This window comes from Tripterygium wilfordii, chromosome 21 (assembly GCF_013401445.1).
Source record: "Tripterygium wilfordii isolate XIE 37 chromosome 21, ASM1340144v1, whole genome shotgun sequence".
In the NCBI taxonomy this organism is placed as follows: domain Eukaryota; kingdom Viridiplantae; phylum Streptophyta; class Magnoliopsida; order Celastrales; family Celastraceae; genus Tripterygium; species Tripterygium wilfordii.
The window spans coordinates 18,434,025-18,443,458 of NC_052252.1; the positions used below are offsets into that span (position 1 = coordinate 18,434,025).

Below are 9,434 nucleotides of genomic sequence, written 5' to 3' on the forward strand. Positions count from 1 at the left end.
CTAAATTTTTTATTTTTTGGTTTTATTTGGCATTATTTTTGCATTGAATTCCGATCCAACACTTATCAAACTCATGCTTTTGTGGATATTGCATGTGAAATGTATCTTTACTATTGGAGTGAAGTCTGGTGTAATTTGTGGATATAGCATGTATAACTTTACCATTGGAGTGAAGTCTGTTGTTCGTTAGAACTAAAAATGTTAAGAATTTTAGCAGTGGAGAGATGGGAAAATAAGATATTATTTCTTGATAAAATGGTGGTGAAGTGAGGGCCTCTTATTTTGCAAATAAATTATAAATGTTTGACTTGCTAAAATTTACATATTATACAATTTGCATATGGAAACCGCTTGAATTGGAGCTGTTTCAAATGAATCATATCCTTGACACTTCTGGTCATCTCCATTTCGACTTTGAGTCAATAACATCAAATTTACTTCAATTATTTGATGGACATGTCGGTGAAGGAAAGCAAATCAAATGACCTATTTGTTTACCCAGTGCATGTCCTAAAGGTAGTGCAAGTTCCCATATCTAAAAAAAGGGGCAAAAAGAAAGAGCAAAGCAAATACTGCGAACTCTGCCTATGCTGTGCATACCATCAACAATTTGCTTTAAATTTCCCACTATTTCCTTCCCGGCACATTTTTATACTGATACCTTCTCGCAATCACCACAAAAGCACATAAATTCAACAATGTGAGTACTGCCAACAGCCAATAAAAATTATCCAGACGACTCGTATTCAAGTCCTTACCAAACCAGCTCTTCCCACTCTTCCCTGTGACATGATCTGCAATCATTATCAAGAAATTGCTCAAAAAGCTCCCAACTCCAATCACACTCAGATAGAAAGCTAAACCCAAGCTTCTCATATAATCCGGAACTTGATCATAGAAGTACTCTTGCAACCCAACCAGAGGGAACCCATCCGCTATTGCTAATATCATGTATTGTGGGACTAGCCAGAACACACTCATAGACAAGGAACCATTTTTGGATATCACTACTACTACATTTTCCTTCTCCGCAATCTTTAGTCTCTCCCGTTCAACCAAGGCTGCGACAGCCATTGATAGTGCTGAAAATATCATCCCAATACCAACCCTTTTGAGAATACTAATCCCTCTCTCGTTTCCTGTACTGTTTCTCAAGAATGGGACAAGAATTTTCTCGTATATGGTGACGGAGATTATTGTTCCTACACCAGCAAAAGTGTAGATTGACGCAGAAGGTATGATGAAACTGGTACCAATTCTTCGGTTCATTGTAGCCCCTTGTTTTACAAAAATTGTAGCGGGTTGAGCTAGACATATCCCAAACATTAATGAAGTTAACCAAATAGGTATCATGTTAAGGACAAGCTTCAATTCCTCAACTTTTGTCACAGTGGCTAGTCTCCACGGATTGTTGTAAATTTCCTTCTCTTCGAGTATCGCTGCTTTGTCTAAAAACCTGTAGACACTCAAATTAATCAACATCTTCATAAGTAGCAAAAATTCCCAGACAAGGATTATTTCTTAAATAATTACCTAAGCCTGCTAGTATGACCCAAGAGTCTTCCTTGGGATACTGTTGGATCCAGTTCTTAGCATAGCAGCGCTGGACTTGCAGGATAAGGTAGTTTCCTCTTCCTTATAGCTGCAACCAATACCTGTAAAAAGAGTTAGTACTTATTTTGTTTTTCCTATTAAACAGAGATCTTTACAAGGATTATATACACAGAATATCAACGTTCATCTGTACAATTTTTAACGTTCGACTGCACAACTCTGACAGAGTAATATTTTAAAGATCGGAGATAAGGACAAACTACAGTATTCTAAATCTATCTGTTGAACAAGGATTTAGTGGCCAACATGGACTTAGTGGCCTTGTACCTTTTCATGAGTGGCCAACATAGACTTAGTGGCCTTATACTTTTTGCATGAGTTGACTCTTGAAAGATCAGACAAGTTAAGGTTATTTTAAAACTATCCGTTGGACATGGACATAGTGGGCTTGTACTTCTTGCATGAGTTGGGCTTAGTGTCTTCTCTATCTGACTTGGGCTGTGTTGACTTGGGCTTTGAGGTAGTATTCTCTATACGCCCCCGCAAGATCGAGGTTCCGTCAAGAAGCCTGATCTTGGACCTGAGATGAGTGAAACGGTGACGAGGAAGAGATTTGGTTAGGATGTCTGCTAATTGAGAGTGAGTGTCGATGTAGCGCACAACAATAGCTTTGGTGTTGACTAGATCGCGAAGAAAGTGAAGATCAATGGCTATGTGCTTCATACGAGAGTGCATAACTGGATTCAAACTCAGATGGACGGCACCTAAGTTGTCGCAGCGAAGAACAGGAGGTACAATGAATCGAATGCGGAGTTCCCGTAACAGATTAGAAATCCATATAACTTCGGAAGCGGTAGAGGCTAAAGAGCGATATTCCGCTTCTGTGGAGGAACGCGCAATTGCCCGTTGTTTGCGCGACCGCCAAGAGATTGGATTGTTTCCCAGGAAAATGATGTACGATGATACCGATGAGCGATCATCAGGATTGCCGGCCCAATCGAAGTCTGAGAAAGCTTGAAGACACAATGAACCAGTTGAAGGCAGAAAGATCCCATGACTGAGAGTGCCTTTGAGATAGCGCAACAAACGCTTGAGTGTGTGCCAGTGAGAAGTGGTAGGTCTAATTAAGAACTGAGCGAGACGATTGACTGCAAAGCTAATGTCGGGCCGAGTGAGAGCAAGATATTGGAGACAACCAATAATCTGTCTGAAGAGAGAAACATCGGATAGAGAGGTGCCCGAAAGAGCAGACAGTTGCAGACTAGATGGAAGAGGAGTCTCTACTGGCTTGGAGTCTAGCATGTGACTACGAGATATAATATCCCGGATGTATTTCTGTTGGCAGAGAAACAACCCATTAGGAGTGCGAAGAACTTCAATTCCAAGAAAGTATGAGAGATCCCCAAGATCCTTGAGAGAGAATTTGTTGGCAAGAGCAGCTACTGTCCTGTGAAGAAGAGCATTGTTAGAGCCAGTCAGAATTATGTCATCTACATAGACAAGAAGATAAAGAATAGCAGAAGAAGAAGTATAAATAAAAAGAGAACAATCAGCTTTGGAGGTAACAAAGCCTAATTGATGAAGAGCATCTCGAAGAGCAGTAAACCAGGCCCTAGGTGCCTGTTTGAGGCCATATATGGATTTGCGAAGGAGACACAAATGTTTGGGATATTGTTTGTCAAGAAATCCTGGAGGTTGTTTCATGACCACAGTTTCAGTAAGAGTTCCATTGAGAAAAGCATTGTTGATGTCTAGTTGTTTCAGAGGCCAATTTTGAAATGTAGCTATGGAGAGTATAAGACGAATTGTGGTTGGTTTCACCACTGGACTGAAGGTCTGGGAGTAGTCGATGCCAGGTCGTTGAAGGTAACCCTGAGCGACTAATCTGGCTTTGTAACGTTGGATAGACCCATCAGAATTTCTTTTGATACGAAAAATCCATTTAGAACCTATGGGTCGATGTTGAGGCTCAGGAGGGATAAGAGTCCATGTGCGATGTTGTTGCAAGGCCTTTAATTCTTCTTGCATTGCAGCTGTCCATTGGGGACATTGAAGAGCTGCTCGAACGGTTTGAGGTTCAAGAGAGGGAGAAATGGGATGAATAGTTGTGTGATGCAAGGTTTTGGGCTTATAAATGTTGTTTAAGGATCGCGTGGTCATGGAATGAGTGCGTGGAGGATGAGGGACTGGTGCTGGAGAGGGAGGAACTGAGGAGTTAGGAGCAGTAGTTTCTAACGAAGGTGTAGAGTCAATGGGAGAAGGCAGGTCTGGCGATGGCAGATTGGAGGATGTTATGGTAGGTGAAGTGGGAGATGGAGAAATAGAGGGAGAGGTGGCTATGGAGAGGCGGGAAAGAAGATTGGGATTGGGGATAGGATCATTAAATAGAAGTACAGAAGATGTAGTGGTAGGAGAGGAGATAGTGAGTAGGCCTGGAATGAGGTGTTCTTTAAAAATGACATGTCTGGACAAATATAGCTTCTTTGCCTGAGGGTCATAACATTTAAAAGAACTTTGAGAAGTGCAGTATCCCACAAAGATACAGGGAGTGGATCTAGGTTCTAATTTACTAGTGGTATACGGTCTGAGCCAAGGGTAACATAAACAGCCAAAGGTTTTTAACTTGTGATAGTTAGGGTGTTGTTGAAAAAGAAGTTGATATGGAGAGTGATGGTTTAAAGGAGTTAGAGGTTGACGATTGATCAAATAAGTTGCAGTTTCAAAGTCAAGAGACCAAAAAGAGGAAGGGAGTTTGGCGTGAGAGAGAAGAGTTTTGCCAGTTTCAACTACATGTCTGTGTTTTCTTTCAACGAGACCAACATGTTGTGGGGTGTATGGTGGGGACTGCATCCAAGAAATGCCAAAATTGGCGAGAGCAGTTTTTAATTTGACAAATTCGCCTCCATTGTCAGTATACAGGGTTTGAATTTTTGTGTTGAATCGATTTTCAACAAGACTTTTAAATTGGAGAAATACGCTCATGGTGTCAGACTTTTGAAACATGGGATAGATCCAAGAGTATCTAGTATAGTGATCAACAATTAAAAGGTAGTATTTGTGACCAAAAATGGACTGATCAGAGGCAGGACCCCACACATCTGAGAAAAGTATTTGTAAGGGTGCAGAAGAAGTAAGAGTTGAAACATGGAAGGGAAGTTTGTGACTTTTATTAATATTGCAAGAATTACAATCGAGTGATTTTGCAGATTTTTCATGAGGTAAGGAAGCTGATTTTAACAAGGACTGAAGAGTGTTGAGTGCAGGATGTCCGAGCCTATGGTGCCATACATCCATGCTAGACTTTTGAGCAAAGTGAGCAGTAATAGGTTGAACAGAGTTGAACTGATAGATCCCATTTCTACAGCTACCCCGAGCCAACAGGGTTCCTGAATTCAGACACTTCACAATAAAATAGTCAGGATAAAACTCAATAGATGCATGATTGGTACGAGTAAACTGATGTACTGATACAAGATTCCTTTTTAGAGTAGGAACACATAGTGTGTGTGCTAAGGTGAAGTTGTGATTTTGTGTGTGTAGTTGGCAGGTCCCTTGGTGAGTTACAGCCAAACCTGAGCCATCCCCTATGCGAACTTCATCGGTTCCATCATACTCTGAGTGAATTGACAGATTGCCCAGTTCTGATGTCATGTGATGACTTGCACCGGAGTCTACAATCCAAGGCTTCACGTTGTGTGGGTTGGAACCAGTTGAGCTTGTTGCATAGTTTGCACTAGGGGCATATTCTGATACAAATGATTTGAGTTTGCGGCAAACTCTAGCAGAGTGGCCAAGTTTTTGGCAAATTTGACACAAAACACGGTTTTTGGGATGATATCCACCATTGTTTTGCTGTGAGCTTCCCCCTCCATTGTAGTGTTGAAATCTATTGCCTCCAGTGTGACTATTGTTTTGTTGTCGAAGATACAAGTTCCTGTTGTTAGAGTGTCTGTCAGAGTGTCCAGAGTTTTGAGATCTGTAGTTGTTACCAGGTTGCTTTTGAGTAAAGTTGGCTGTGGCGACATTGACAGAATGGTTGAGTTCCAGTTTCTTCAAATAGGCTTCTTGACTTACAAGGCGTTCTCGAAGATCTTCGAACGAAATTGGGTTTTCTCTACCTCGCAGAGCTTCAACTATACCTTTGTAGTCAGGACCCGGTCCGTCTAGTATGTAGAGAACCAGGTCATCTTCATCCACTGTGTGCTTGACTAAAGCAAGTTCATCAGCGATTTGACGAACATGCTGCAAGTATTCTTCAATAGTTTTAGTTCCACGTTGCAGATTATGAAGTTGCTGTTTCAATTGAATTGTTCTGGATCTTGAGTTATTGGCATACAGTTGGTGCAGCCTATTCCAAGCAGTTGCACTTGTAGAAACATCTCCCAAGAGAGGAGTTACCGATTCATGAAGTGAAGAGACAATAGCATTGAGAAGTAGGCTGTCTTGCCTATCCCAGTAATCAAATTCTTCAATTTCTGATTGGGGTGGACAAGTATAGCTTCCATCCACAAATCCAGTGAGCCTATAACCCCGTAAAACAGAGAGCAATTGGAGTCTCCAAGTAGTGAAGTTTGAGGGCTTGAGTTTCCCCAGTTGAGTATTGGCATTGATAGCAATGATGATTTTACCGTTGGCTGTCATTAGAGCATTATCATCTCCACGAGAGGTTTTTGAACCAGAAGCCATGGAGGATGTTGGTGAAGGATTAGGAGAGGAACTCTGCTCCGATACCATAAAAAGAGTTAGTACTTATTTTGTTTTTCCTATTAAACAGAGATCTTTACAAGGATTATATACACAGAGTATCAACGTTCATCTGTACAATTTTTAACGTTCGACTGCACAACTCTGACAGAGTAATATTTTAAAGATCGGAGATAAGGACAAACTACAGTATTCTAAATCTATCCGTTGGACAAGGATTTAGTGGCCAACATGGACTTAGTGGCCTTGTACCTTTTTCATGAGTGGCCAACATAGACTTAGTGGCCTTATACTTTTTGCATGAGTTGACTCTTGAAAGATCAGACAAGTTAAGGTTATTCTAAAACTATCCGTTGGACATGGACTTAGTGGGCTTGTACTTCTTGCATGAGTTGGGCTTAGTGTCTTCTCTATCTGACTTGGGCTGTGTTGACTTGGGCTTTGAGGTAGTATTCTCTATAACCTGTAACATGGGTTTTAAGGGGCTCCCTTGTGGTAACCTATATCTGTAATAAGGCTTCCCAAGGTAGAATGTTAGGATTGTAATTCCCATTGTAATTGTGAGAATAAGATATGCAATACCCCAAGTTGTGTTATCTTGAACATAAACTACAACGGTCACTCCAAGCAAGAGTCCACAAGAAAGCGCAAAATTCCACCAATTGAAGTAAGACATCTTCTTCTTTCTTTCCTCTGAGTGATCATCATCGAATTGATCTGCTCCGAGACTCTGAAGGCATGGCTTGTGCCCTCCAGTTCCGAGCGAGATACAATATAAGGCCAGGAAAAATAACACTTGATGAATCTTCCTTGGTCTGGTGCAAATGCCTCTGCTGCACGGCTTCAAACTCGGGATGAATTGAGACATTGCCAAGAGACTTAGACCCTGTGTTTTTTTCACCCAATGTTTCAAAATTAGAGTTTCTTGCTAAGGTAAGAAAATTAGGATGAGTAATGTTTTGAATGGAGAGACTTACAATAAGATATATAAGGGATGAAATGAGGACCATAGTGAATCGGCCGGTGTAGGCATCGGCCAGGAATCCTCCAATGAGAGGGGTCGTAGTTGTGACTCCAGTCCAGTAATTGACATTCTTTGCTGCTATTTTGAGGTCTTGATGAAGCACTTTAGTTAGATATGAAATCAGATTTGGAGCTATTCCAAAGTAGCTTAGCCTCTCACTGAATTCAATTGCTGCTCCAAAAAATAATCAAACATGGAAAATATTAAGCACCTATGAAAGAATTACCCTATAAATTACTGTTGAAGACTAAGGTAACAGGGAAATCGTTCTTGAATCATGGATGTTAATCGTTTAAAACTGCGTATGTTTTTATGTAGTTATATGTTATATGCAAGGAAGGAAGAACTTACTGATGATAAAAAGGGAGGCTTTCCATACACCAGTCGAAGCTCGGAGAGGAACCCTTCCTTTATAATCCACAGATGAATCATGAACCCATTTATCTTCTTCACCTGCTCTGCCATTTCCATGCTTGATAATCTCCATTTCTTGGTCCATCTTAAGCAGATTGATGAGCAGAAAGAGTAAGGAGTAGCAGAGGTCAGAGCCTCGGAGGTTTTTGTAGAGAAAAATGTTTTTGGGGGGGGGGGGGGGGGGGGGAGAGTGGGGCTTGGGAGTGGGAGGTGGGTCTTGCTCTTCTTGTCCTATCTAGTTGGACTGTTGGAGGATTCTTTGTGCCGTTGTTTCTAGTAGGCATAGGCAGAGTATTCTTCTCTTAGAGAATTTAAATACTGACAAAATTGGTTAATATTTCTAGTCCTTTTCAATCTCCCAATTTAAGCTTTTTTTGTTCTCTTATATAAGAGTGTACGTGAACTCTAAATTTAAGCTTTAGTTCAACTCAGGTATTAAAGCAACATGGCTATTTTCTATTTATTTATTTATTTACTTTGGGCAGGTTTGAAAAGCTCTAAATTAGGCTCTCAAAACATTGCTTGTTTTCATCCAAAATCGATCTATTAATTAAGGACCCCTTTTGGTTATTGATGCCTCTGATGATATAGGAGTTTTAATTGTGTTCATTCTTGATTGATTGATGTTCACGCATGCATCGGATCTGCAATAGTTCACAAACAACAGGTTAGGTAAATTCACGGAAAATTCATGCGTGAGCTAGCTATAATCAATCAACCCTATTGAGATAGCATGCATGAGCTTTTCATGATTCCAAAACAAAACTTCATATACCTTAACCTTGGCATTAATTAGATAAATTATTGGAGAATTTAGAATATTCAAATGTTCCAATAGCGGACAGGTCTAACCATCTCTAGGTGGCCAATTTGATTGGGGATATATAAAGAATCATTTGAAGGTCTTATGTTAATGTCGATAATTATTTCAGTTTTTTTTTTTAAGAAAAAGGGTGACAACATCATCTTCTTCTTCTTTTTTCTTTGTTGTTTGGCAACTGGATACATCAATTAATTTAAAAAAAAAAAAGAGGAGTGGGTACACCCAAAGACAATTGAGGGATCGATAAGTAAAGTAAACAAACTGAAAGAGATGGTTCTGATTTTCACTATTTATTTGTGGAATATGTTGAGTGCATGTGCATGCATTAAAGAAGCGAAAATCTAAGATTGTGTTTCAACTTTTTGACTGCCTTGCCTTTATCTACGGTTTTATTCCTTTTTTAGAGATCAAAAGTCGCACTCTAGCAGTCCTCTTTTGAGTGTTGAGTATGATTCTTACCATTCAACAATTTGGTAAGAAAACCATATAAAAATATGCATGCCATCGAATCATACAAAGTTTTCGGTCCTCTTTTGAGTACTGACGTACTATTATTCATTCAATAATCTAGAAAGAATAGCTAGCTAGCATAGAATCATCATGCTAGCCTATAATAATAAGAGGGGTATTTCTAGAAAAATGCCTAGTAAAATTTCTAAGTGCTCTTCAAATTGTGGGTTTGAAGAATATTTGCCAAATAAAGTACTACTTAAAAATTACCATATCTCAAGCTTAATTCATGTGTGAGTTCAGTAAGTTGTCGCTCTTTATAAGATTTATGTCAGGTTTGAAGTGAATGACTTTGAGCTTGGGTAAAGATTAGATTGAGCCATCGATGAATAAAATACCAAAAAGAAAGAAAAGTAATGCTCATATACATTTTCAGACTTCTTAGCATCTCAGAAAGTGATCACA

The 9,434-nt window shown here is 39.8% G+C and overlaps 1 pseudogene; it reads right to left on the minus strand.

Moving 5' to 3' along the window:
- Positions 1 to 612: 612 nt before the first annotated feature.
- Positions 613 to 8,046, minus strand: LOC119989185 (annotated as a pseudogene).
- Between the last annotated feature and the right edge of the window lie 1,388 nt (positions 8,047 to 9,434).